The sequence below is a fragment of the Camelus dromedarius genome, chromosome 23 (assembly GCF_036321535.1).
Source record: "Camelus dromedarius isolate mCamDro1 chromosome 23, mCamDro1.pat, whole genome shotgun sequence".
Classification (NCBI taxonomy): domain Eukaryota; kingdom Metazoa; phylum Chordata; class Mammalia; order Artiodactyla; family Camelidae; genus Camelus; species Camelus dromedarius.
In genome coordinates this window covers 11,249,165-11,274,600 of record NC_087458.1, presented here as the reverse complement: position 1 = coordinate 11,274,600, position 25,436 = coordinate 11,249,165, and the positions used below count along the sequence as shown (strand labels likewise).

At 60.0% G+C, this 25,436-nt stretch overlaps 15 non-coding genes across 15 annotated transcripts; 9 read left to right on the top strand and 6 right to left on the bottom strand.

The window, feature by feature from the left end:
* Window positions 1–2,576: 2,576 nt before the first annotated feature.
* Window positions 2,577–2,647, bottom strand: TRNAG-GCC (transfer RNA glycine (anticodon GCC)). The gene has a single exon. It is a non-coding gene; the product is annotated as a tRNA-Gly (tRNA).
* A 1,053-nt stretch (window positions 2,648–3,700) lies between these two features.
* On the bottom strand, window positions 3,701–3,783 carry TRNAL-CAG (transfer RNA leucine (anticodon CAG)). The gene has a single exon. It is a non-coding gene; the product is annotated as a tRNA-Leu (tRNA).
* A 596-nt stretch (window positions 3,784–4,379) lies between these two features.
* TRNAD-GUC (transfer RNA aspartic acid (anticodon GUC)) lies at window positions 4,380–4,451 on the top strand. Its single transcript has one exon. It is a non-coding gene; the product is annotated as a tRNA-Asp (tRNA).
* Window positions 4,452–5,161: 710 nt separating this feature from the next.
* Window positions 5,162–5,233, top strand: TRNAG-UCC (transfer RNA glycine (anticodon UCC)). The gene has a single exon. It is a non-coding gene; the product is annotated as a tRNA-Gly (tRNA).
* Window positions 5,234–5,524: 291 nt separating this feature from the next.
* On the top strand, window positions 5,525–5,596 carry TRNAE-CUC (transfer RNA glutamic acid (anticodon CUC)). Its single transcript has one exon. It is a non-coding gene; the product is annotated as a tRNA-Glu (tRNA).
* Window positions 5,597–10,898: 5,302 nt separating this feature from the next.
* On the bottom strand, window positions 10,899–10,969 carry TRNAG-GCC (transfer RNA glycine (anticodon GCC)). Its single transcript has one exon. It is a non-coding gene; the product is annotated as a tRNA-Gly (tRNA).
* A 1,056-nt stretch (window positions 10,970–12,025) lies between these two features.
* On the bottom strand, window positions 12,026–12,108 carry TRNAL-CAG (transfer RNA leucine (anticodon CAG)). Its single transcript has one exon. It is a non-coding gene; the product is annotated as a tRNA-Leu (tRNA).
* Window positions 12,109–12,704: 596 nt separating this feature from the next.
* On the top strand, window positions 12,705–12,776 carry TRNAD-GUC (transfer RNA aspartic acid (anticodon GUC)). Its single transcript has one exon. It is a non-coding gene; the product is annotated as a tRNA-Asp (tRNA).
* Window positions 12,777–13,486: 710 nt separating this feature from the next.
* Window positions 13,487–13,558, top strand: TRNAG-UCC (transfer RNA glycine (anticodon UCC)). Its single transcript has one exon. It is a non-coding gene; the product is annotated as a tRNA-Gly (tRNA).
* Window positions 13,559–13,849: 291 nt separating this feature from the next.
* On the top strand, window positions 13,850–13,921 carry TRNAE-CUC (transfer RNA glutamic acid (anticodon CUC)). The gene has a single exon. It is a non-coding gene; the product is annotated as a tRNA-Glu (tRNA).
* Window positions 13,922–19,221: 5,300 nt separating this feature from the next.
* TRNAG-GCC (transfer RNA glycine (anticodon GCC)) lies at window positions 19,222–19,292 on the bottom strand. Its single transcript has one exon. It is a non-coding gene; the product is annotated as a tRNA-Gly (tRNA).
* A 1,056-nt stretch (window positions 19,293–20,348) lies between these two features.
* Window positions 20,349–20,431, bottom strand: TRNAL-CAG (transfer RNA leucine (anticodon CAG)). The gene has a single exon. It is a non-coding gene; the product is annotated as a tRNA-Leu (tRNA).
* Window positions 20,432–21,027: 596 nt separating this feature from the next.
* On the top strand, window positions 21,028–21,099 carry TRNAD-GUC (transfer RNA aspartic acid (anticodon GUC)). The gene has a single exon. It is a non-coding gene; the product is annotated as a tRNA-Asp (tRNA).
* Window positions 21,100–21,809: 710 nt separating this feature from the next.
* TRNAG-UCC (transfer RNA glycine (anticodon UCC)) lies at window positions 21,810–21,881 on the top strand. The gene has a single exon. It is a non-coding gene; the product is annotated as a tRNA-Gly (tRNA).
* A 291-nt stretch (window positions 21,882–22,172) lies between these two features.
* Window positions 22,173–22,244, top strand: TRNAE-CUC (transfer RNA glutamic acid (anticodon CUC)). Its single transcript has one exon. It is a non-coding gene; the product is annotated as a tRNA-Glu (tRNA).
* The last annotated feature ends 3,192 nt before the right edge of the window (window positions 22,245–25,436 follow it).

The following is a 25,436-nucleotide window of genomic DNA, read 5'->3' as shown; positions in this document are numbered from 1 at the left end:
TATAAATATTATATAATATCACTTCCGGGTGGAATCTAAAACATAATAGACATGAATCTATGGACAAAACAGAAACACACTCCACAGACATCGAAAACCAACTGACGGTTATGCGAGGGGAAAGGGAAGGCTGGAGGGATCAGTTAGGAGTGTGGGATTAACAGATACACGCTACTGTGTATAAAATAGAGAAGCAACACGGACTTGCGGAATAACAGGGAACGATCTGCAATGTCTTGGAATAACCTATGAAGGAAACTAATCTGAAAATACAATATACATACAAACCGAACGACTGTGCTGTACACCCGACCTAATACAGGACTGGAAATCAACTACACTTCAACGACAACGACAACAACAATGAAGGCACCAAAGGAGAGCTACCATATGATCCAGCAACCCCACTGCTGGGTACCTACGTGGGAAAGATGAAACCTCTACTTCGAAAGGTTACATGCACCGCCCCCCTCCTCAAGGACTTCTTAGCAGCACTATTTGCAATAGCCGAGACCCAGAATGAACCCAAGGGCCCATGAGTGGACGGTGGACTTAAGAAGATGTGCTGTAGAAACCTACCATCGCATATTACTCAGCCCCAATGGACGATGAAATACTGTCATTCGCAGCCACATGAATGGACCTAGAGTCTATCACACTGTGTGAAGAAAGGCAGATATAGAGCAAGATAAATATTATATGATATCGAATTCCAGGTGGAATCTAATACATAATTGACATTTGTCTATGTACAAAATAGAAAAACACTCTGCAGACATCGATAACCAAGTGACGGGTATGCATGTGGAAAGGGAAAATTGGAGGTATCAGTTAGGAGTATGTGTTTAACAGATACACGCTACTGTGTACAAAATAGAGAAGCAACACGGACTTGCTGAATAACACAGGGAACGATACTTCAATGTCCTGGAATACCCTATAATGGAAAATAATCTGTAAATACAGTATACATTCTAAACCGAATCACTTTGCTGTGTACTTGAAACTAATACGGTCTTAGAAATCAACTACACTTCAACGACAATGAAAACAACAATGAAGGCACCAATGGAGAGTTACCATATGATCCAGCCGTCCCCATCCTGAGTATGTATGCGGAAAAGACAAAACCTCTAATTGGGAAAGATACGTACACCTCAATGTTCATAGCAGCACCGTGGGCCATAGCCATGACAGGGGAAAAAATCCCAGGTGTCATTCCGTGGATGATTGGCTTAAGGAAATTTGAGATATAGATAGGTAGAGAGAGAGATAGAAAGATAGAGAGATCGATCGATAGATATCGATAGAAAAACAGATAAGAGAGAGAGAGATTTTCAATGTATTAAAATCAATCTCATGGAATATTACTCAGCCATAAAAAGCATGAGAGCTTGTCATTTGCAGTAACACGGATGGATCTAGCTAGCACCGAACCTCGTATAATAAGTCAGACAGAAGGACCAAAATACATATATGTGGAATCCAAACAATAGTACAAGTTAACCTCTGTGCAAAACAGGAACAGATTGACAGATAGAGAGAACAGCCTTACTGTTACCCAAGGGGAACGTGTACGCGAGGGATCAATTAGGAGCTGGTATTAGCGGGTACGAATAACAGGATTTATGGCACAGCACCGAGAATTATATTCAACGTCTCGTAATTACCTGTAACGGAAAGTAACGATCTATATGCGTATATATACACATGTATAGAAAAGATAATCAGTTTACTGTACCCCTGAAAATAACACAATAATGTAAATCAACTATACTTCTATTAAAATGAAAATTCAAAAATATAAAAATTAAAAATGAGGCCAAACGGACACACGCAAGGGCAGTACCCTTGACAAAGTAGGATTTGATGGTGCTGGGGGGTGGTGTCGCTAGGTGGGGTGCCAGTGGTGGGAGGAGGGCTTCAGGGGAGGGGGTGGTGTTTGTTGTTGGGGTGTTGGTGGTGATGGTGGTTTTAGTGGTGGGGGAGCGGGCGGGTGTTCGAAAAATATTTCGGCTGAGGGACGTAAAGTGAACATAGAGTGCACTCTGCCCTGATATTGTGGAATTCCTCTTTGGAATTCCTCGTGCAGGATAACGCTTTGGGGACACTCCTGGGGAGTGCAATGTAGCCCTCCCAGGGGCGGCAGCTTTTCGGTTCCTGGTTGAGCAAACACTGGGTAACTTTCCGAGTGTGGGGAGAGTGAGGCAGAGAGCGGGGAAGCGCGGTGAAACGTGAAGAGGTGGGGAGAGCTGGTGCCAGTGTAGGGTATTCCTTCCAGTGCACCGTGTGACCCCAGCGGGATCAGGGTAAGAAAGAGAAAAGGGACAAGTAAGGTGTGTGGGCGCGAGAGTGGCTGAGCCCGCAAGGCGTCAGGTCACGGAGGCTTGGCTCTCGGGGTTGGGGTTTTCGTCCCACGGAGGGTAGGGGGCGCCGGCGTGGGCAGGACAGGAGAGGGAAGGTGCGGCGGTGGGCTGCGGGTGGGAGCATGCTGTGGTAGGACAGGTGCCTTGAGCGTGGGAGAGGGGAAGCCTAGCTCCGCTGTGGGCTGCGGGACCAAAAGGGGACTGGGTCGCTGCATGGGCCGGGAATCGAACCCGGGCCTCCCTCGTGGCAGGCGAGAATTCTACCACTGAACCACCCATGCACCGATGGCCGCCGCCGCCCGACGCCGCCCCAGCGGCGCTCGCCGCCAACCGCCAGCCACTGGTGGTTCGCTGCTCGCACATGGACATCCGCTCCACGTGAGCAGGAGGCGGTGAGTGACTTAAAGAGGCTCCTGGGGAACGGGGAGGACCCCCAGGGCGCGGCGCGGTCGGAGGGAAGGAGGGACGCAGGGACGGAGTCGGACTCGGCCCAACCTGCGCTTCCGAATCTGCCGTCCAGGGCCGCCGCCAGACTGTCAGTGTCGCCGAAGGAAGCCAGGAACCGGACCCAGCCTGGCCTGCGCCCGAATTCCAGTCAGGGCAGGCGACGCGTGGCAGGTGCGGCTGAGCTCCGACGCTCCTCACAGCGACCGCGGGCCCTGGCCCAAAGTCCCTCTGGCGCCTGGCTTTCTCGCTCGTGCCGGGCGTTGGCGGGCAGCAGGCTGGAGAGGGGATGGGAGCTCGGGCTGTGAGGAGACAGCGAGTGTGGGACATGGGCGCCTGGGAGCGCCGCCGCCGCCGCCGCCGCCGCGCCAATGACCAGCGCTGTCTGAGCCTGGCTTCTGCGCTCCTGCCGGCCGCTCTCCCGAAGGGTCCCGCTCCGGTGCGTTGGTCGTGAGGAGGAGCACTTTGGCCGAGTGGCTGCTGGCTCGTGGACAGCCGTCTGAGGGAGCGCGCCGGGGTGTGGCTGGGTCCGGCCGGGGCAGCGGCTTCTCGCGTGAACATGCGCTGTGGCGCCAAGGTGGGTGAAAGAAGTGCCGCGAAGGCCTGCACTGCGAAGGCGAGGAGGGCGTGTGTCCTGAACGGCAGTTTCCAGAGGGTTCCCCCTGGGCTGTTTCCGTGAGGCCGGCGCACAGGACTGGGCAGGAAGAGCAGCTGTGGCTGAGGAGGTCCTGCGTGTGAGAGGCGTCGTGTGGGTGTCGCGTCGAGGGGGCCGGAGTCTGGGGAGCTGGCAAGAGTGCGAGGCAGGAACGGAGTGTGAGGCGGTAGGGTGTTGTCCAGGCCCGGGACGGGCCGTGTGCAGCATTTGTTGGGCGGGCCAAAAAAGGCTGGCTTGTCAGGAGTGGGATTCGAACCCACGCCTCCAGGGGAGACTGCGACCTGAACGCAGCGCCTTAGACCGCTCGGCCATCCTGACGGCGGGCCTGGGCGCGTCGCCGCTCGGCTGGCTGGGACCCGACGCGACGCGGACACCGATGCCCTTGGCCCGACGCGGTGCTCTGCGCCAGGGGGCGGCCGTCCGGCTGCGCGACGGACCGGGCGCGCGCCGGCCAACGGGGCAGCGAGGCCAGCCGTCGCGCCCGGCTCCGCCGCCGCCGCCCCCTCGCCCACCCCTGGCCCGGGACCCAGCCGTGTGCCGCGTCCGGCCAGCTTCTGCCGCCGGCCGCGCCCACCCCTCCGCCTCTTCTCCCGGGACGTGGCACGGCGAGCGCCCACCTCCTCCTCACAGCCTTGCTTGAGCTCTCCGGCCCCCTCGGGCCCCCTCCTCCCGGCGCGATCCTGGCGTCGGGGGCTATAGGCAGCGCGCACTGGGAGTTTCCAGCGCCACGCGGATCCGTGTCCCTGGCGGGGTCCCGGGCTGCCTCCTTGCATGACGCGTTTGGTGTGGTGTCGGGTCGGGTCGGGTCGGGTCGGGCACGTGGCGGGCGCCCGTGGTGGGCAGAGGGCCGAGGGCAGGGGGTAGGCGTCTGCAGGCAGCCGGAGAGCAGTCGGGCGCCCGTGTGGCCGCCGCCGTCCTCGTTAGTATAGTGGTGAGTATCCCCGCCTGTCACGCGGGAGACCGGGGTTCGATTCCCCGACGGGGAGGCCACACGCCCCTTTTTGGTGGCTGGCGCCGCTCTCTGTCCAGCCGCCTGGCCCCAACGGCCCTTCTTCTCGTCCCTCCGCCCTCCAGCGGGGCCTGCCCACCCTCGACCGCCTCCAGCCCTCCACCCCTGCAACCCCTTGCCCGTCCTCCTCGCCGGGCGCTCGGGCGCCACGGCCGAGCGAGGGCCTCCTCTCGACCCCACAAGCGCCCGACGACATTGCGGCCCGCCCACAGTGGCTGCCGCAGTGGGCTCCTTGCGACGCGACGCACACCTGCACAGCTTCACGGCTGCCGGGACGGGTGTGGGGCGGATGAGTCCCGTCCCCTTTCGGTGCCGGGGAGTGGCCTCGCCCAACAGCCGTTGGAGAAGGGCTTTGGCGAGCGGGGAACCAGAGGTGGCGTGCCCGCGGAGGGGTCGGGCCGCGGCGTGCAGCCGAGGGCCCGGCAGCAGCAAGGCAGCGACAGCGCGCCCCCACCCCGCCCCCCGCCCCAGAAGCGTTCGGGCCGGGGGCGAGGGCAGCTGCGTAGGGCTGGAGCGCTTGAGGCGCCCGGGGCGGCCGACGGTGGCGCCTGACGCAGCGCAGAGCTGCTGGCGGACGGGGCGTCGGGGCCGTGCTGCGCCCGGCCGCCGCAGGGGCAGCGGCGGCGGCGGCGAGACCGCGCTCCGGCGAGCCCGGGGCCGGCGTGTCGGGGCGGCCCGGGCTGTGCAGCGTTGGTGGTATAGTGGTGAGCATAGCTGCCTTCCAAGCAGTTGACCCGGGTTCGATTCCCGGCCAACGCAGCGGGCCCATCTTTTGCCGAGCTCCACGGCCGGCCCTCCCGCCCGGGGCCCGTGAGGGAGAGCTGGGAGCTGGGCGCAGAAAAGAGGGAGCTAGGTGGCCTGCGGCTTCTCGCGCGTGTGCGGGAAGGAGGCGCGCAGTGTTTTGAGGGTGCCAGCAAGCAGGAAGAACGCTAGGGCACGTGGCTTGCCAGGGGCGGAGGGCGGCTGGACGTGGAAAGGCCGGGCCTTGGCGCCAAGGCAGCGCCCAGTGGCTGGGTCGAGCAGAGGCAGGCCCGACGCGGAGCCCGACGCTCCCTGGTGGTCTAGTGGTTAGGATTCGGCGCTCTCACCGCCGCGGCCCGGGTTCGATTCCCGGTCAGGGAAGCATTTCTTCTTCCTCTCCGCCTACCAACCTCCCCAGCGCGTCCACAAACACTCCGCCCCCACCCCACCACCACCCCCCTTTTAGCCCACGCGCCAAGCCAACTCGTCCGCTCCTTCTCCCCCGCCCCGTGACCTCAGCGCCCCGACAAGAGCCACCCGGTACCCTCCACCTGCAGCCCCAGGCCCTGGCGTGCAACCTCCACCCTCGTGCCCCGCCAAAACTTTCGGCCTCGCGCGCCCACCCACTCGAGGCCTTCGGCGACGACTCCTGCTCCGACGCTTGCCCCAGCCCCAAACACGACTGGCCGGCGCAGCCGTGGCCACGAGCGTGCTTGGACTCTCAAGCGGCACTGCTTCCGCCACCACAATCCTCGCGGCTGACAAGCCACCCTCTCTTCCCAGCTCAGGCGGTGGTGCTGCTGCTTGTGCTGGTGGTGCTGCTGGTGCTGCTGGTGCTGCTGGTGACGGTGCTGGTGGCCGTGGTGGACAGGGTGCTGGCGATGGCGCTGCAGGTTGTGGCGGCGGCGGCGGTGGTGGTGGTTGGCGGCATCACTGGTGGCCGCGTCGACGGAAAGCGGAAGGCGCGGGAGAGGGCCCTCCGTCTCCAAGTTGGGCCACTTGCCGGGACTGGCCGTCCCTTACGTCTCCTTTCAAGCCAGCGACCAGTCCCGATGGCTTACCTGCTGCGTGCCAGCTCCTGGGCTGCCCTCGAAGCCCGTGGGCCTGTCGTTGGCCTTCAAGGACGCGGGGGTCTTGAACCGCGCAGGGGAGCAGACAGGCTGCCGGGAGGCGGAGGTGTGAAAAGGAACCTGGCCACGTGCTTGTAGTTGGTCGAAAGGGCAGTGGAGGTGAGAAAGCAGGCAGAAACCGGATGCCGCCCGGGAAACTTTAGCTATGCAAGTGGCAGGGTGTGGAGACAGATGCGTGGCAGGGTGGACTACCAGCCAACATGGTATTCGGATTGCATTACCGGTACTCTCAGTCCTGTCACAGAGAGGCAAGAACGTTACCGACGATACCTCCCCCTCCACTAACAGCAAACACACACACACACACACACACGCACACGCGCGCGCACACACACACACACACATACACACACACCAGAGTCACACACACACACACACACACACACACACACACGCACCCCTCACCTGGCTATGACTTCTAATATTCCCCATTCCCACGTTACTATCTATTATTGGATGGACTCCATCCCTCTCTTCAGCCTGTCTTCACCTTCTCCTATGGATTCTGGCCATGGTGAATCACCGACCTCGGTCTCCTCTCAGGCCAGGCTTGGGCGCGTCTGTCAGCAAAGGGTTTGGTGTGCGGTTCACAGCTTGTTTCCTTCAGAGGCAGAGTGGACAGCCGATGAGCTGCAGCGTTTGGCGGCAGCAGTATAGTCGCTGGATTTAGACCAAGCCGGTTCCCCTGTGGAAGGGAGCCCCTGTCGGCATATGGGTGCATCCCATCACCGCAGGCGCTTTTGTCAACGCCCTTGTGGGTGTGTTCGGGGTGAGTGTGGGTGGGCGAGAGTACGGGGTGAAGGTGTTTGTCGCCGTGGTTGGGGGCCACACCACGAGGCTTAGGGAACGGAGCCAGACGACCCCATAGAGAAGGGCCGGCCTTGAGCCTCGGGTTGGGAGGTGGCAGGACGAGTCCAGGGCACTGGGTGGAGCGCAGGTGCGAAGGAGAGGAGTGGGGCTTGCGGGGAACTGGCTAGGAGAGTAGTTGGCCACTCAGGCAGGGGCTCTGCCGAAGCTTGGGCCCGCGGTTGCCCTTGGCCCCCCAATTGCGTGCGGTGTGCGGGTGGGTCCGATGTAGGGAAGAGGGTGGCCATGGAGTAGGAGTGGGTCTGAGGAGCCCGTGGGAGGCCAGGAGTGGCGGAAGTGAGTCTTCTGCACCGGATGTGTGAGAGAGGGGCTGGGGAACTAGGGGCTGGTGGCGGGTAGAGGGGAGCGAGCCTGGAGTCTTCGAGGAAGGGCAGATAGCAAGCAGGGGGGGTGAGTGGGCTGTGGTACGAGGACGATGGTGGGAGAGGACCCCAGCGGGGCGGTGGGTGAGAGGGCGAGACAGGTGGGCTGTGCTTTGAGGTGGTCAGGCTAACCAGGGGGCTGGGGCTGGGGCAGCAGTGTAGGAAGCAGGCAAGGGAAGGAGAGAAACAAGGATAGGAGTCAGAGTCTAGGCGAGGTCTGAATTGAGTGGGGCATTCTACAGCCCCAGAAACGAAGGTAACCTCTCATCAGGAAACACCTTCAATCCGCCAAGTCTCAGGTCTGTGTGTGTGTGTGTGTGTGTGTGTGTGTGTGTGTGTGTGTGTGTGTGTGTGTGGCGGGGTGTGTGGTGGCGTGTGGAGCTTAGGGGATGTGGTTGGGGAGAGTGGCATGTGAGGATGAGGTCGAGAAGTAAAGAGGCTTCAAAGGAGAGTTACCATATGATCCAGCAACCCCACTGCAGGGTATAGATGTGGGAAAGATGAAATCTCCGCTTCGAAAATATACAAGTACCGCACCCCTCCTCCACGTTCCTAGCAACACTATTTGCAATAGCTGAGACCCGGGATGAACCCAAAGTCCCATGAGTGGACGAAGGATCTAAAAGGATGCGTTGCATAAATATACCGTAGAATATCACTCAGCCATAAAGGAGGATGGAATATTGTCATTTGAGGCCACATGGATGGAACTAGAGTCCATCAAATTACGTGAAGTAAGTCAGACTGAGAAATATAAATATTATATAATATCACTTCCGGGTGGAATCTAAAACATAATAGACATGAATCTATGGACAAAACAGAAACACACTCCACAGACATCGAAAACCAACTGACGGTTATGCGAGGGGAAAGGGAAGGCTGGAGGGATCAGTTAGGAGTGTTTAACAGATACACGCTACTGTGTATAAAATAGAGAAGCAACACGGACTTGCGGAATAACAGGGAACGATCTGCAATGTCTTGGAATAACCTATGAAGGAAACTAATCTGAAAATACAATATACATACAAACCGAACGACTGTGCTGTACACCCGACCTAATACAGGACTGGAAATCAACTACACTTCAACGACAACGACAACAACAATGAAGGCACCAAAGGAGAGCTACCATATGATCCAGCAACCCCACTGCTGGGTACCTACGTGGGAAAGATGAAACCTCTACTTCGAAAGGTTACATGCACCGCCCCCCTCCTCAAGGACTTCTTAGCAGCACTATTTGCAATAGCCGAGACCCAGAATGAACCCAAGGGCCCATGAGTGGACGGTGGACTTAAGAAGATGTGCTGTAGAAACCTACCATCGCATATTACTCAGCCCCAATGGACGATGAAATACTGTCATTCGCAGCCACATGAATGGACCTAGAGTCTATCACACTGTGTGAAGAAAGGCAGATATAGAGCAAGATAAATATTATATGATATCGAATTCCAGGTGGAATCTAATACATAATTGACATTTGTCTATGTACAAAATAGAAAAACACTCTGCAGACATCGATAACCAAGTGACGGGTATGCATGTGGAAAGGGAAAATTGGAGGTATCAGTTAGGAGTATGTGTTTAACAGATACACGCTACTGTGTACAAAATAGAGAAGCAACACGGACTTGCTGAATAACACAGGGAACGATACTTCAATGTCCTGGAATACCCTATAATGGAAAATAATCTGTAAATACAGTATACATTCTAAACCGAATCACTTTGCTGTGTACTTGAAACTAATACGGTCTTAGAAATCAACTACACTTCAACGACAATGAAAACAACAATGAAGGCACCAATGGAGAGTTACCATATGATCCAGCCGTCCCCATCCTGAGTATGTATGCGGAAAAGACAAAACCTCTAATTGGGAAAGATACGTACACCTCAATGTTCATAGCAGCACCGTGGGCCATAGCCATGACAGGGGAAAAAATCCCAGGTGTCATTCCGTGGATGATTGGCTTAAGGAAATTTGAGATATAGATAGGTAGAGAGAGAGATAGAAAGATAGAGAGATCGATCGATAGATATCGATAGAAAAACAGATAAGAGAGAGAGAGATTTTCAATGTATTAAAATCAATCTCATGGAATATTACTCAGCCATAAAAAGCATGAGAGCTTGTCATTTGCAGTAACACGGATGGATCTAGCTAGCACCGAACCTCGTATAATAAGTCAGACAGAAGGACCAAAATACATATATGTGGAATCCAAACAATAGTACAAGTTAACCTCTGTGCAAAACAGGAACAGATTGACAGATAGAGAGAACAGCCTTACTGTTACCCAAGGGGAACGTGTACGCGAGGGATCAATTAGGAGCTGGTATTAGCGGGTACGAATAACAGGATTTATGGCACAGCACCGAGAATTATATTCAACGTCTCGTAATTACCTGTAACGGAAAGTAACGATCTATATGCGTATATATACACATGTATAGAAAAGATAATCAGTTTACTGTACCCCTGAAAATAACACAATAATGTAAATCAACTATACTTCTATTAAAATGAAAATTCAAAAATATAAAAATTAAAAATGAGGCCAAACGGACACACGCAAGGGCAGTACCCTTGACAAAGTAGGATTTGATGGTGCTGGGGGGTGGTGTCGCTAGGTGGGGTGCCAGTGGTGGGAGGAGGGCTTCAGGGGAGGGGGTGGTGTTTGTTGTTGGGGTGTTGGTGGTGATGGTGGTTTTAGTGGTGGGGGAGCGGGCGGGTGTTCGAAAAATATTTCGGCTGAGGGACGTAAAGTGAACATAGAGTGCACTCTGCCCTGATATTGTGGAATTCCTCTTTGGAATTCCTCGTGCAGGATAACGCTTTGGGGACACTCCTGGGGAGTGCAATGTAGCCCTCCCAGGGGCGGCAGCTTTTCGGTTCCTGGTTGAGCAAACACTGTGTAACTTTCCGAGTGTGGGGAGAGTGAGGCAGAGAGCGGGGAAGCGCGGTGAAACGTGAAGAGGTGGGGCGAGCGGGTGCCAGTGTAGGGTATTCCTTCCAGTGCACCGTGTGACCCCAGCGGGATCAGGGTAAGAAAGAGAAAAGGGACAAGGAAGGTGTGTGGGCGCGAGAGTGGCTGAGCCCGCAAGGCGTCAGGTCACGGAGGCTTGGCTCTCGGGGTTGGGGTTTTCGTCCCACGGAGGGTAGGGGGCGCCGGCGTGGGCAGGACAGGAGAGGGAAGGTGCGGCGGTGGGCTGCGGGTGGGAGCATGCTGTGGTAGGACAGGTGCCTTGAGCGTGGGAGAGGGGAAGCCTAGCTCCGCTGTGGGCTGCGGGACCAAAAGGGGACTGGGTCGCTGCATGGGCCGGGAATCGAACCCGGGCCTCCCGCGTGGCAGGCGAGAATTCTACCACTGAACCACCCATGCACCGATGGCCGCCGCCGCCCGACGCCGCCCCAGCGGCGCTCGCCGCCAACCGCCAGACACTGGTGGCTCGCTGCTCGCCCATGGACATCCGCTCCATGTGAGCAGGAGGCGGTGAGTGACCTGAAGGAGAGGCTCCGGGGGAACGGGGAGGACCCCCAGGGCGCGGCGCGGTCGGAGGGAAGGAGGGACGCAGGGACGGAGGCGGACTCGGCCCAACCTGCGCTTCCGAATCTGCCGTCCAGGGCCGCCGCCAGACTGTCAGTGTCGCCGGAGGAAGCCAGGAACCGGACCCAGCCTGGCCTGCGCCCGAATTCCAGTCAGGGCAGGCGACGCGTGGCAGGTGCGGCTGAGCTCCGACGCTCCTCACAACGACCGCCGGCCCTGGCCCAAAGTCCCTCTGGCGCCTGGCTTTCTCGCTCGTGCCGGGCGTTGGCGGGCAGCAGGCTGGAGAGGGGATGGGAGCTCGGGCTGTGAGGAGACAGCGAGTGTGGGACATGGGCGCCTGGGAGCGCCGCCGCCGCCGCCGCCGCCGCGCCAATGACCAGCGCTGTCTGAGCCTGGCTTCTGCGCTCCTGCCGGCCGCTCTCCCGAAGGGTCCCGCTCCGGTGCGTTGGTCGTGAGGAGGAGCACTTTGGCCGAGTGGCTGCTGGCTCGTGGACAGCCGTCTGAGGGAGCGCGCCGGGGTGTGGCTGGGTCCGGCCGGGGCAGCGGCTTCTCGCGTGAACATGCGCTGTGGCGCCAAGGTGGGTGAAAGAAGTGCCGCGAAGGCCTGCACTGCGAAGGCGAGGAGGGCGTGTGTCCTGAACGGCAGTTTCCAGAGGGTTCCCCCTGGGCTGTTTCCGTGAGGCCGGCGCACAGGACTGGGCAGGAAGAGCAGCTGTGGCTGAGGAGGTCCTGCGTGTGAGAGGCGTCGTGTGGGTGTCGCGTCGAGGGGGCCGGAGTCTGGGGAGCTGGCAAGAGTGCGAGGCAGGAACGGAGTGTGAGGCGGTAGGGTGTTGTCCAGGCCCGGGACGGGCCGGGTGCAGCATTTGTTGGGCGGGCCAAAAAAGGCTGGCTTGTCAGGAGTGGGATTCGAACCCACGCCTCCAGGGGAGACTGCGACCTGAACGCAGCGCCTTAGACCGCTCGGCCATCCTGACGGCGGGCCTGGGCGCGTCGCCGCTCGGCTGGCTGGGACCCGACGCGACGCGGACACCGATGCCCTTGGCCCGACGCGGTGCTCTGCGCCAGGGGGCGGCCGTCCGGCTGCGCGACGGACCGGGCGCGCGCCGGCCAACGGGGCAGCGAGGCCAGCCGTCGCGCCCGGCTCCGCCGCCGCCGCCCCCTCGCCCACCCCTGGCCCGGGACCCAGCCGTGTGCCGCGTCCGGCCAGCTTCTGCCGCCGGCCGCGCCCACCCCTCCGCCTCTTCTCCCGGGACGTGGCACGGCGAGCGCCCACCTCCTCCTCACAGCCTTGCTTGAGCTCTCCGGCCCCCTCGGGCCCCCTCCTCCCGGCGCGATCCTGGCGTCGGGGGCTATAGGCAGCGCGCACTGGGAGTTTCCAGCGCCACGCGGATCCGTGTCCCTGGCGGGGTCCCGGGCTGCCTCCTTGCATGACGCGTTTGGTGTGGTGTCGGGTCGGGTCGGGTCGGGTCGGGCACGTGGCGGGCGCCCGTGGTGGGCAGAGGGCCGAGGGCAGGGGGTAGGCGACTGCAGGCAGCCGGAGAGCAGTCGGGCGCCCGCGTGGCCGCCGCCGTCCTCGTTAGTATAGTGGTGAGTATCCCCGCCTGTCACGCGGGAGACCGGGGTTCGATTCCCCGACGGGGAGGCCACACGCCCCTTTTTGGTGGCTGGCGCCGCTCTCTGTCCAGCCGCCTGGCCCCAACGGCCCTTCTTCTCGTCCCTCCGCCCTCCAGCGGGGCCTGCCCACCCTCGACCGCCTCCAGCCCTCCACCCCTGCAACCCCTTGCCCGTCCTCCTCGCCGGGCGCTCGGGCGCCACGGCCGAGCGAGGGCCTCCTCTCGACCCCACAAGCGCCCGACGACATTGCGGCCCGCCCACAGTGGCTGCCGCAGTGGGCTCCTTGCGACGCGACGCACACCTGCACAGCTTCACGGCTGCCGGGAAGGGTGTGGGGCGGATGAGTCCCGTCCCCTTTCGGTGCCGGGGAGTGGCCTCGCCCAACAGCCGTTGGAGAAGGGCTTTGGCGAGCGGGGAACCAGAGGTGGCGTGCCCGCGGAGGGGTCGGGCCGCGGCGTGCAGCCGAGGGCCCGGCAGCAGCAAGGCAGCGACAGCGCGCCCCCACCCCGCCCCCCGCCCCAGAAGCGTTCGGGCCGGGGGCGAGGGCAGCTGCGTAGGGCTGGAGCGCTTGAGGCGCCCGGGGCGGCCGACGGTGGCGCCTGACGCAGCGCAGAGCTGCTGGCGGACGGGGCGTCGGGGCCGGGCTGCGCCCGGCCGCCGCAGGGGCAGCGGCGGCGGCGGCGAGACCGCGCTCCGGCGAGCCCGGGGCCGGCGTGTCGGGGCGGCCCGGGCTGTGCAGCGTTGGTGGTATAGTGGTGAGCATAGCTGCCTTCCAAGCAGTTGACCCGGGTTCGATTCCCGGCCAACGCAGCGGGCCCATCTTTTGCCGAGCTCCACGGCCGGCCCTCCCGCCCGGGGCCCGTGAGGGAGAGCTGGGAGCTGGGCGCAGAAAAGAGGGAGCTAGGTGGCCTGCGGCTTCTCGCGCGTGTGCGGGAAGGAGGCGCGCAGTGTTTTGAGGGTGCCAGCAAGCAGGAAGAACGCTAGGGCACGTGGCTTGCCAGGGGCGGAGGGCGGCTGGACGTGGAAAGGCCGGGCCTTGGCGCCAAGGCAGCGCCCAGTGGCTGGGTCGAGCAGAGGCAGGCCCGACGCGGAGCCCGACGCTCCCTGGTGGTCTAGTGGTTAGGATTCGGCGCTCTCACCGCCGCGGCCCGGGTTCGATTCCCGGTCAGGGAAGCATTTCTTCTTCCTCTCCGCCTACCAACCTCCCCAGCGCATCCACAAACACTCCGCCCCCACCCCACCACCACCCCCCTTTTAGCCCACGCGCCAAGCCAACTCGTCCGCTCCTTCTCCCCCGCCCCGTGACCTCAGCGCCCCGACAAGAGCCACCCGGTACCCTCCACCTGCAGCCCCAGGCCCTGGCGTGCAACCTCCACCCTCGTGCCCCGCCAAAACTTTCGGCCTCGCGCGCCCACCCACTCGAGGCCTTCGGCGACGACTCCTGCTCCGACGCTTGCCCCAGCCCCAAACACGACTGGCCGGCGCAGCCGTGGCCACGAGCGTGCTTGGACTCTCAAGCGGCACTGCTTCCGCCACCACAATCCTCGCGGCTGACAAGCCACCCTCTCTTCCCAGCTCAGGCGGTGGTGCTGCTGCTTGTGCTGGTGGTGCTGCTGGTGCTGCTGGTGCTGCTGGTGACGGTGCTGGTGGCCGTGGTGGACAGGGTGCTGGCGATGGCGCTGCAGGTTGTGGCGGCGGCGGCGGTGGTGGTGGTTGGCGGCATCACTGGTGGCCGCGTCGACGGAAAGCGGAAGGCGCGGGAGAGGGCCCTCCGTCTCCAAGTTGGGCCACTTGCCGGGACTGGCCGTCCCTTACGTCTCCTTTCAAGCCAGCGACCAGTCCCGATGGCTTACCTGCTGCGTGCCAGCTCCTGGGCTGCCCTCGAAGCCCGTGGGCCTGTCGTTGGCCTTCAAGGACGCGGGGGTCTTGAACCGCGCAGGGGAGCAGACAGGCTGCCGGGAGGCGGAGGTGTGAAAAGGAACCTGGCCACGTGCTTGTAGTTGGTCGAAAGGGCAGTGGAGGTGAGAAAGCAGGCAGAAACCGGATGCCGCCCGGGAAACTTTAGCTATGCAAGTGGCAGGGTGTGGAGACAGATGCGTGGCAGGGTGGACTACCAGCCAACATGGTATTCGGATTGCATTACCGGTACTCTCAGTCCTGTCACAGAGAGGCAAGAACGTTACCGACGATACCTCCCCCTCCACTAACAGCAAACACACACACACACACGCACACGCGCGCGCACACACACACACACACATACACACACACCAGAGTCACACACACACACACACACACACACACACATGCACCCCTCACCTGGCTATGACTTCTAATATTCCCCATTCCCACGTTACTATCTATTATTGGATGGACTCCATCCCTCTCTTCAGCCTGTCTTCACCTTCTCCTATGGATTCTGGCCATGGTGAATCACCGACCTCGGTCTCCTCTCAGGCCAGGCTTGGGCGCGTCTGTCAGCAAAGGGTTTGGTGTGCGGTTCACAGCTTGTTTCCTTCAGAGGCAGAGTGGACAGCCGATGAGCTGCAGCGTTTGGCGGCAGCAGTATAGTCGCTGGATTTAGACCAAGCCGGTTCCCCTGTGGAAGGGAGCCCCTGTCGGCATATGGGTGCATCCCATCACCGCAGGCGCTTTTGTCAACGCCCTTGTGGGTGTGTTCGGGGTGAGTGTGGGTGGGCGAGAGTACGGGGTGAAGGTGTTTGTCGCCGTGGTTGGGGGCCACACCACGAGGCTTAGGGAACGGAGCCAGACGACCCCATAGAGAAGGGCCGGCCTTGAGCCTCGGGTTGGGAGGTGGCAGGACGAGTCCAGGGCACTGGGTGGAGCGCAGGTGCGAAGGAGAGGAGTGGGGCTTGCGGGGAACTGGCTAGGAGAGTAGTTGGCCACTCAGGCAGGGGCTCTGCCGAAGCTTGGGCCCGCGGTTGCCCTTGGCCCCCCAATTGCGTGCGGTGTGCGGGTGGGTCCGATGTAGGGAAGAGGGTGGCCATGGAGTAGGAGTGGGTCTGAGGAGCCCGTGGGAGGCCAGGAGTGGCGGAAGTGAGTCTTCTGCACCGGATGTGTGAGAGAGGGGCTGGGGAACTAGGGGCTGGTGGCGGGTAGAGGGGAGCGAGCCTGGAGTCTTCGAGGAAGGGCAGATAGCAAGCAGGGGGGGTGAGTGGGCTGTGGTACGAGGACGATGGTGGGAGAGGACCCCAGCGGGGCGGTGGGTGAGAGGGCGAGACAGGTGGGCTGTGCTTTGAGGTGGTCAGGCTAACCAGGGGGCTGGGGCTGGGGCAGCAGTGTAGGAAGCAGGCAAGGGAAGGAGAGAAACAAGGATAGGAGTCAGAGTCTAGGCGAGGTCTGAATTGAGTGGGGCATTCTACAGCCCCAGAAACGAAGGTAACCTCTCATCAGGAAACACCTTCAATCCGCCAAGTCTCAGGTCTGTGTGTGTGTGTGTGTGTGTGTGTGTGTGTGTGTGTGTGTGTGTGTGTGTGTGTGGCGGGGTGTGTGGTGGCGTGTGGAGCTTAGGGGATGTGGTTGGGGAGAGTGGCATGTGAGGATGAGGTCGAGAAGTAAAGAGGCTTCAAAGGAGAGTTACCATATGATCCAGCAACCCCACTGCAGGGTATAGATGTGGGAAAGATGAAATCTCCGCTTCGAAAATATACAAGTACCGCACCCCTCCTCCACGTTCCTAGCAACACTATTTGCAATAGCTGAGACCCGGGATGAACCCAAAGTCCCATGAGTGGACGAAGGATCTAAAAGGATGCGTTGCATAAATATACCGTAGAATATCACTCAGCCATAAAGGAGGATGGAATATTGTCATTTGAGGCCACATGGATGGAACTAGAGTCCATCAAATTACGTGAAGTAAGTCAGACTGAGAAATATAAATATTATATAATATCACTTCCGGGTGGAATCTAAAACATAATAGACATGAATCTATGGACAAAACAGAAACACACTCCACAGACATCGAAAACCAACTGACGGTTATGCGAGGGGAAAGGGAAGGCTGGAGGGATCAGTTAGGAGTGTGGGATTAACAGATACACGCTACTGTGTATAAAATAGAGAAGCAACACGGACTTGCGGAATAACAGGGAACGATCTGCAATGTCTTGGAATAACCTATGAAGGAAACTAATCTGAAAATACAATATACATACAAACCGAACGACTGTGCTGTACACCCGACCTAATACAGGACTGGAAATCAACTACACTTCAACGACAACGACAACAACAATGAAGGCACCAAAGGAGAGCTACCATATGATCCAGCAACCCCACTGCTGGGTACCTACGTGGGAAAGATGAAACCTCTACTTCGAAAGGTTACATGCACCGCCCCCCTCCTCAAGGACTTCTTAGCAGCACTATTTGCAATAGCCGAGACCCAGAATGAACCCAAGGGCCCATGAGTGGACGGTGGACTTAAGAAGATGTGCTGTAGAAACCTACCATCGCATATTACTCAGCCCCAATGGACGATGAAATACTGTCATTCGCAGCCACATGAATGGACCTAGAGTCTATCACACTGTGTGAAGAAAGGCAGATATAGAGCAAGATAAATATTATATGATATCGAATTCCAGGTGGAATCTAATACATAATTGACATTTGTCTATGTACAAAATAGAAAAACACTCTGCAGACATCGATAACCAAGTGACGGGTATGCATGTGGAAAGGGAAAATTGGAGGTATCAGTTAGGAGTATGTGTTTAACAGATACACGCTACTGTGTACAAAATAGAGAAGCAACACGGACTTGCTGAATAACACAGGGAACGATACTTCAATGTCCTGGAATACCCTATAATGGAAAATAATCTGTAAATACAGTATACATTCTAAACCGAATCACTTTGCTGTGTACTTGAAACTAATACGGTCTTAGAAATCAACTACACTTCAACGACAATGAAAACAACAATGAAGGCACCAATGGAGAGTTACCATATGATCCAGCCGTCCCCATCCTGAGTATGTATGCGGAAAAGACAAAACCTCTAATTGGGAAAGATACGTACACCTCAATGTTCATAGCAGCACCGTGGGCCATAGCCATGACAGGGGAAAAAATCCCAGGTGTCATTCCGTGGATGATTGGCTTAAGGAAATTTGAGATATAGATAGGTAGAGAGAGAGATAGAAAGATAGAGAGATCGATCGATAGATATCGATAGAAAAACAGATAAGAGAGAGAGAGATTTTCAATGTATTAAAATCAATCTCATGGAATATTACTCAGCCATAAAAAGCATGAGAGCTTGTCATTTGCAGTAACACGGATGGATCTAGCTAGCACCGAACCTCGTATAATAAGTCAGACAGAAGGACCAAAATACATATATGTGGAATCCAAACAATAGTACAAGTTAACCTCTGTGCAAAACAGGAACAGATTGACAGATAGAGAGAACAGCCTTACTGTTACCCAAGGGGAACGTGTACGCGAGGGATCAATTAGGAGCTGGTATTAGCGGGTACGAATAACAGGATTTATGGCACAGCACCGAGAATTATATTCAACGTCTCGTAATTACCTGTAACGGAAAGTAACGATCTATATGCGTATATATACACATGTATAGAAAAGATAATCAGTTTACTGTACCCCTGAAAATAACACAATAATGTAAATCAACTATACTTCTATTAAAATGAAAATTCAAAAATATAAAAATTAAAAATGAGGCCAAACGGACACACGCAAGGGCAGTACCCTTGACAAAGTAGGATTTGATGGTGCTGGGGGGTGGTGTCGCTAGGTGGGGTGCCAGTGGTGGGAGGAGGGCTTCAGGGGAGGGGGTGGTGTTTGTTGTTGGGGTGTTGGTGGTGATGGTGGTTTTAGTGGTGGGGGAGCGGGCGGGTGTTCGAAAAATATTTCGGCTGAGGGACGTAAAGTGAACATAGAGTGCACTCTGCCCTGATATTGTGGAATTCCTCTTTGGAATTCCTCGTGCAGGATAACGCTTTGGGGACACTCCTGGGGAGTGCAATGTAGCCCTCCCAGGGGCGGCAGCTTTTCGGTTCCTGGTTGAGCAAACACTGTGTAACTTTCCGAGTGTGGGGAGAGTGAGGCAGAGAGCGGGGAAGCGCGGTGAAACGTGAAGAGGTGGGGCGAGCGGGTGCCAGTGTAGGGTATTCCTTCCAGTGCACCGTGTGACCCCAGCGGGATCAGGGTAAGAAAGAGAAAAGGGACAAGGAAGGTGTGTGGGCGCGAGAGTGGCTGAGCCCGCAAGGCGTCAGGTCACGGAGGCTTGGCTCTCGGGGTTGGGGTTTTCGTCCCACGGAGGGTAGGGGGCGCCGGCGTGGGCAGGACAGGAGAGGGAAGGTGCGGCGGTGGGCTGCGGGTGGGAGCATGCTGTGGTAGGACAGGTGCCTTGAGCGTGGGAGAGGGGAAGCCTAGCTCCGCTGTGGGCTGCGGGACCAAAAGGGGACTGGGTCGCTGCATGGGCCGGGAATCGAACCCGGGCCTCCCGCGTGGCAGGCGAGAATTCTACCACTGAACCACCCATGCACCGATGGCCGCCGCCGCCCGACGCCGCCCCAGCGGCGCTCGCCGCCAACCGCCAGACACTGGTGGCTCGCTGCTCGCCCATGGACATCCGCTCCATGTGAGCAGGAGGCGGTGAGTGACCTGAAGGAGAGGCTCCGGGGGAACGGGGAGGACCCCCAGGGCACGGCGCGGTCGGAGGGAAGGAGGGACGCAGGGACGGAGGCGGACTCGGCCCAACCTGCGCTTCCGAATCTGCCGTCCAGGGCCGCCGCCAGACTGTCAGTGTCGCCGGAGGAAGCCAGGAACCGGACCCAGCCTGGCCTGCGCCCGAATTCCAGTCAGGGCAGGCGACGCGTGGCAGGTGCGGCTGAGCTCCGACGCTCCTCACAGCGACCGCCGGCCCTGGCCCAAAGTCCCTCTGGCGCCTGGCTTTCTCGCTCGTGCCGGGCGTTGGCGGGCAGCAGGCTGGAGAGGGGATGGGAGCTCGGGCTGTGAGGAGACAGCGAGTGTGGGACATGGGCGCCTGGGAGCGCCGCCGCCGCCGCCGCCGCCGCGCCAATGACCAGCGCTGTCTGAGCCTGGCTTCTGCGCTCCTGCCGGCCGCTCTCCCGAAGGGTCCCGCTCCGGTGCGTTGGTCGTGAGGAGGAGCACTTTGGCCGAGTGGCTGCTGGCTCGTGGACAGCCGTCTGAGGGAGCGCGCCGGGGTGTGGCTGGGTCCGGCCGGGGCAGCGGCTTCTCGCGTGAACATGCGCTGTGGCGCCAAGGTGGGTGAAAGAAGTGCCGCGAAGGCCTGCACTGCGAAGGCGAGGAGGGCATGTGTCCTGAACGGCAGTTTCCAGAGGGTTCCCCCTGGGCTGTTTCCGTGAGGCCGGCGCACAGGACTGGGCAGGAAGAGCAGCTGTGGCTGAGGAGGTCCTGCGTGTGAGAGGCGTCGTGTGGGTGTCGCGTCGAGGGGGCCGGAGTCTGGGGAGCTGGCAAGAGTGCGAGGCAGGAACGGAGTGTGAGGCGGTAGGGTGTTGTCCAGGCCCGGGACGGGCCGGGTGCAGCATTTGTTGGGCGGGCCAAAAAAGGCTGGCTTGTCAGGAGTGGGATTCGAACCCACGCCTCCAGGGGAGACTGCGACCTGAACGCAGCGCCTTAGACCGCTCGGCCATCCTGACGGCGGGCCTGGGCGCGTCGCCGCTCGGCTGGCTGGGACCCGACGCGACGCGGACACCGATGCCCTTGGCCCGACGCGGTGCTCTGCGCCAGGGGGCGGCCGTCCGGCTGCGCGACGGACCGGGCGCGCGCCGGCCAACGGGGCAGCGAGGCCAGCCGTCGCGCCCGGCTCCGCCGCCGCCGCCCCCTCGCCCACCCCTGGCCCGGGACCCAGCCGTGTGCCGCGTCCGGCCAGCTTCTGCCGCCGGCCGCGCCCACCCCTCCGCCTCTTCTCCCGGGACGTGGCACGGCGAGCGCCCACCTCCTCCTCACAGCCTTGCTTGAGCTCTCCGGCCCCCTCGGGCCCCCTCCTCCCGGCGCGATCCTGGCGTCGGGGGCTATAGGCAGCGCGCACTGGGAGTTTCCAGCGCCACGCGGATCCGTGTCCCTGGCGGGGTCCCGGGCTGCCTCCTTGCATGACGCGTTTGGTGTGGTGTCGGGTCGGGTCGGGTCGGGTCGGGCACGTGGCGGGCGCCCGTGGTGGGCAGAGGGCCGAGGGCAGGGGGTAGGCGACTGCAGGCAGCCGGAGAGCAGTCGGGCGCCCGCGTGGCCGCCGCCGTCCTCGTTAGTATAGTGGTGAGTATCCCCGCCTGTCACGCGGGAGACCGGGGTTCGATTCCCCGACGGGGAGGCCACACGCCCCTTTTTGGTGGCTGGCGCCGCTCTCTGTCCAGCCGCCTGGCCCCAACGGCCCTTCTTCTCGTCCCTCCGCCCTCCAGCGGGGCCTGCCCACCCTCGACCGCCTCCAGCCCTCCACCCCTGCAACCCCTTGCCCGTCCTCCTCGCCGGGCGCTCGGGCGCCACGGCCGAGCGAGGGCCTCCTCTCGACCCCACAAGCGCCCGACGACTTTGCGGCCCGCCCACAGTGGCTGCCGCAGTGGGCTCCTTGCGACGCGACGCACACCTGCACAGCTTCACGGCTGCCGGGAAGGGTGTGGGGCGGATGAGTCCCGTCCCCTTTCGGTGCCGGGGAGTGGCCTCGCCCAACAGCCGTTGGAGAAGGGCTTTGGCGAGCGGGGAACCAGAGGTGGCGTGCCCGCGGAGGGGTCGGGCCGCGGCGTGCAGCCGAGGGCCCGGCAGCAGCAAGGCAGCGACAGCGCGCCCCCACCCCGCCCCCCGCCCCAGAAGCGTTCGGGCCGGGGGCGAGGGCAGCTGCGTAGGGCTGGAGCGCTTGAGGCGCCCGGGGCGGCCGACGGTGGCGCCTGACGCAGCGCAGAGCTGCTGGCGGACGGGGCGTCGGGGCCGGGCTGCGCCCGGCCGCCGCAGGGGCAGCGGCGTCGGCGGCGAGACCGCGCTCCGGCGAGCCCGGGGCCGGCGTGTCGGGGCGGCCCGGGCTGTGCAGCGTTGGTGGTATAGTGGTGAGCATAGCTGCCTTCCAAGCAGTTGACCCGGGTTCGATTCCCGGCCAACGCAGCGGGCCCATCTTTTGCCGAGCTCCACGGCCGGCCCTCCCGCCCGGGGCCCGTGAGGGAGAGCTGGGAGCTGGGCGCAGAAAAGAGGGAGCTAGGTGGCCTGCGGCTTCTCGCGCGTGTGCGGGAAGGAGGCGCGCAGTGTTTTGAGGGTGCCAGCAAGCAGGAAGAACGCTAGGGCACGTGGCTTGCCAGGGGCGGAGGGCGGCTGGACGTGGAAAGGCCAGGCCTTGGCGCCAAGGCAGCGCCCAGTGGCTGGGTCGAGCAGAGGCAGGCCCGACGCGGAGCCCGACGCTCCCTGGTGGTCTAGTGGTTAGGATTCGGCGCTCTCACCGCCGCGGCCCGGGTTCGATTCCCGGTCAGGGAAGCATTTCTTCTTCCTCTCCGCCTACCAACCTCCCCAGCGCGTCCACAAACACTCCGCCCCCACCCCACCACCACCCCCCTTTTAGCCCACGCGCCAAGCCAACTCGTCCGCTCCTTCTCCCCCGCCCCGTGACCTCAGCGCCCCGACAAGAGCCACCCGGTACCCTCCACCTGCAGCCCCAGGCCCTGGCGTGCAACCTCCACCCTCGTGCCCCGCCAAAACTTTCGGCCTCGCGCGCCCACCCACTCGAGGCCTTCGGCGACGACTCCTGCTCCGACGCTTGCCCCAGCCCCAAACACGACTGGCCGGCGCAGCCGTGGCCACGAGCGTGCTTGGACTCTCAAGCGGCACTGCTTCCGCCACCACAATCCTCGCGGCTGACAAGCCACCCTCTCTTCCCAGCTCAGGCGGTGGTGCTGCTGCTTGTGCTGGTGGTGCTGCTGGTGCTGCTGGTGCTGCTGGTGACGGTGCTGGTGGCCGTGGTGGACAGGGTGCTGGCGATGGCGCTGCAGGTTGTGGCGGCGGCGGCGGTGGTGGTGGTTGGCGGCATCACTGGTGGCCGCGTCGACGGAAAGCGGAAGGCGCGGGAGAGGGCCCTCCGTCTCCAAGTTGGGCCACTTGCCGGGACTGGCCGTCCCTTACGTCTCCTTTCAAGCCAGCGACCAGTCCCGATGGCTTACCTGCTGCGTGCCAGCTCCTGGGCTGCCCTCGAAGCCCGTGGGCCTGTCGTTGGCCTTCAAGGACGCGGGGGTCTTGAACCGCGCAGGGGAGCAGACAGGCTGCCGGGAGGCGGAGGTGTGAAAAGGAACCTGGCCACGTGCTTGTAGTTGGTCGAAAGGGCAGTGGAGGTGAGAAAGCAGGCAGAAACCGGATGCCGCCCGGGAAACTTTAGCTATGCAAGTGGCAGGGTGTGGAGACAGATGCGTGGCAGGGTGGACTACCAGCCAACATGGTATTCGGATTGCATTACCGGTACTCTCAGTCCTGTCACAGAGAGGCAAGAACGTTACCGACGATACCTCCCCCTCCACTAACAGCAAACACACACACACACACGCACACGCGCGCGCGCGCGCGCACACACACACACACATACACACACACCAGAGTCACACACACACACACACACACACACACACACACATGCACCCCTCACCTGGCTATGACTTCTAATATTCCCCATTCCCACGTTACTATCTATTATTGGATGGACTCCATCCCTCTCTTCAGCCTGTCTTCACCTTCTCCTATGGATTCTGGCCATGGTGAATCACCGACCTCGGTCTCCTCTCAGGCCAGGCTTGGGCGCGTCTGTCAGCAAAGGGTTTGGTGTGCGGTTCACAGCTTGTTTCCTTCAGAGGCAGAGTGGACAGCCGATGAGCTGCAGCGTTTGGCGGCAGCAGTATAGTCGCTGGATTTAGACCAAGCCGGTTCCCCTGTGGAAGGGAGCCCCTGTCGGCATATGGGTGCATCCCATCACCGCAGGCGCTTTTGTCAACGCCCTTGTGGGTGTGTTCGGGGTGAGTGTGGGTGGGCGAGAGTACGGGGTGAAGGTGTTTGTCGCCGTGGTTGGGGGCCACACCACGAGGCTTAGGGAACGGAGCCAGACGACCCCATAGAGAAGGGCCGGCCTTGAGCCTCGGGTTGGGAGGTGGCAGGACGAGTCCAGGGCACTGGGTGGAGCGCAGGTGCGAAGGAGAGGAGTGGGGCTTGCGGGGAACTGGCTAGGAGAGTAGTTGGCCACTCAGGCAGGGGCTCTGCCGAAGCTTGGGCCCGCGGTTGCCCTTGGCCCCCCAATTGCGTGCGGTGTGCGGGTGGGTCCGATGTAGGGAAGAGGGTGGCCATGGAGTAGGAGTGGGTCTGAGGAGCCCGTGGGAGGCCAGGAGTGGCGGAAGTGAGTCTTCTGCACCGGATGTGTGAGAGAGGGGCTGGGGAACTAGGGGCTGGTGGCGGGTAGAGGGGAGCGAGCCTGGAGTCTTCGAGGAAGGGCAGATAGCAAGCAGGGGGGGTGAGTGGGCTGTGGTACGAGGACGATGGTGGGAGAGGACCCCAGCGGGGCGGTGGGTGAGAGGGCGAGACAGGTGGGCTGTGCTTTGAGGTGGTCAGGCTAACCAGGGGGCTGGGGCTGGGGCAGCAGTGTAGGAAGCAGGCAAGGGAAGGAGAGAAACAAGGATAGGAGTCAGAGTCTAGGCGAGGTCTGAATTGAGTGGGGCATTCTACAGCCCCAGAAACGAAGGTAACCTCTCATCAGGAAACACCTTCAATCCGCCAAGTCTCAGGTCTGTGTGTGTGTGTGTGTGTGTGTGTGTGTGTGTGTGTGTGTGTGTGTGGCGGGGTGTGTGGTGGCGTGTGGAGCTTAGGGGATGTGGTTGGGGAGAGTGGCATGTGAGGATGAGGTCGAGAAGTAAAGAGGCTTCAAAGGAGAGTTACCATATGATCCAGCAACCCCACTGCAGGGTATAGATGTGGGAAAGATGAAATCTCCGCTTCGAAAATATACAAGTACCGCACCCCTCCTCCACGTTCCTAGCAACACTATTTGCAATAGCTGAGACCCGGGATGAACCCAAAGTCCCATGAGTGGACGAAGGATCTAAAAGGATGCGTTGCATAAATATACCGTAGAATATCACTCAGCCATAAAGGAGGATGGAATATTGTCATTTGAGGCCACATGGATGGAACTAGAGTCCATCAAATTACGTGAAGTAAGTCAGACTGAGAAATATAAATATTATATAATATCACTTCCGGGTGGAATCTAAAACATAATAGACATGAATCTATGGACAAAACAGAAACACACTCCACAGACATCGAAAACCAACTGACGGTTATGCGAGGGGAAAGGGAAGGCTGGAGGGATCAGTTAGGAGTGTGGGATTAACAGATACACGCTACTGTGTATAAAATAGAGAAGCAACACGGACTTGCGGAATAACAGGGAACGATCTGCAATGTCTTGGAATAACCTATGAAGGAAACTAATCTGAAAATACAATATACATACAAACCGAACGACTGTGCTGTACACCCGACCTAATACAGGACTGGAAATCAACTACACTTCAACGACAACGACAACAACAATGAAGGCACCAAAGGAGAGCTACCATATGATCCAGCAACCCCACTGCTGGGTACCTACGTGGGAAAGATGAAACCTCTACTTCGAAAGGTTACATGCACCGC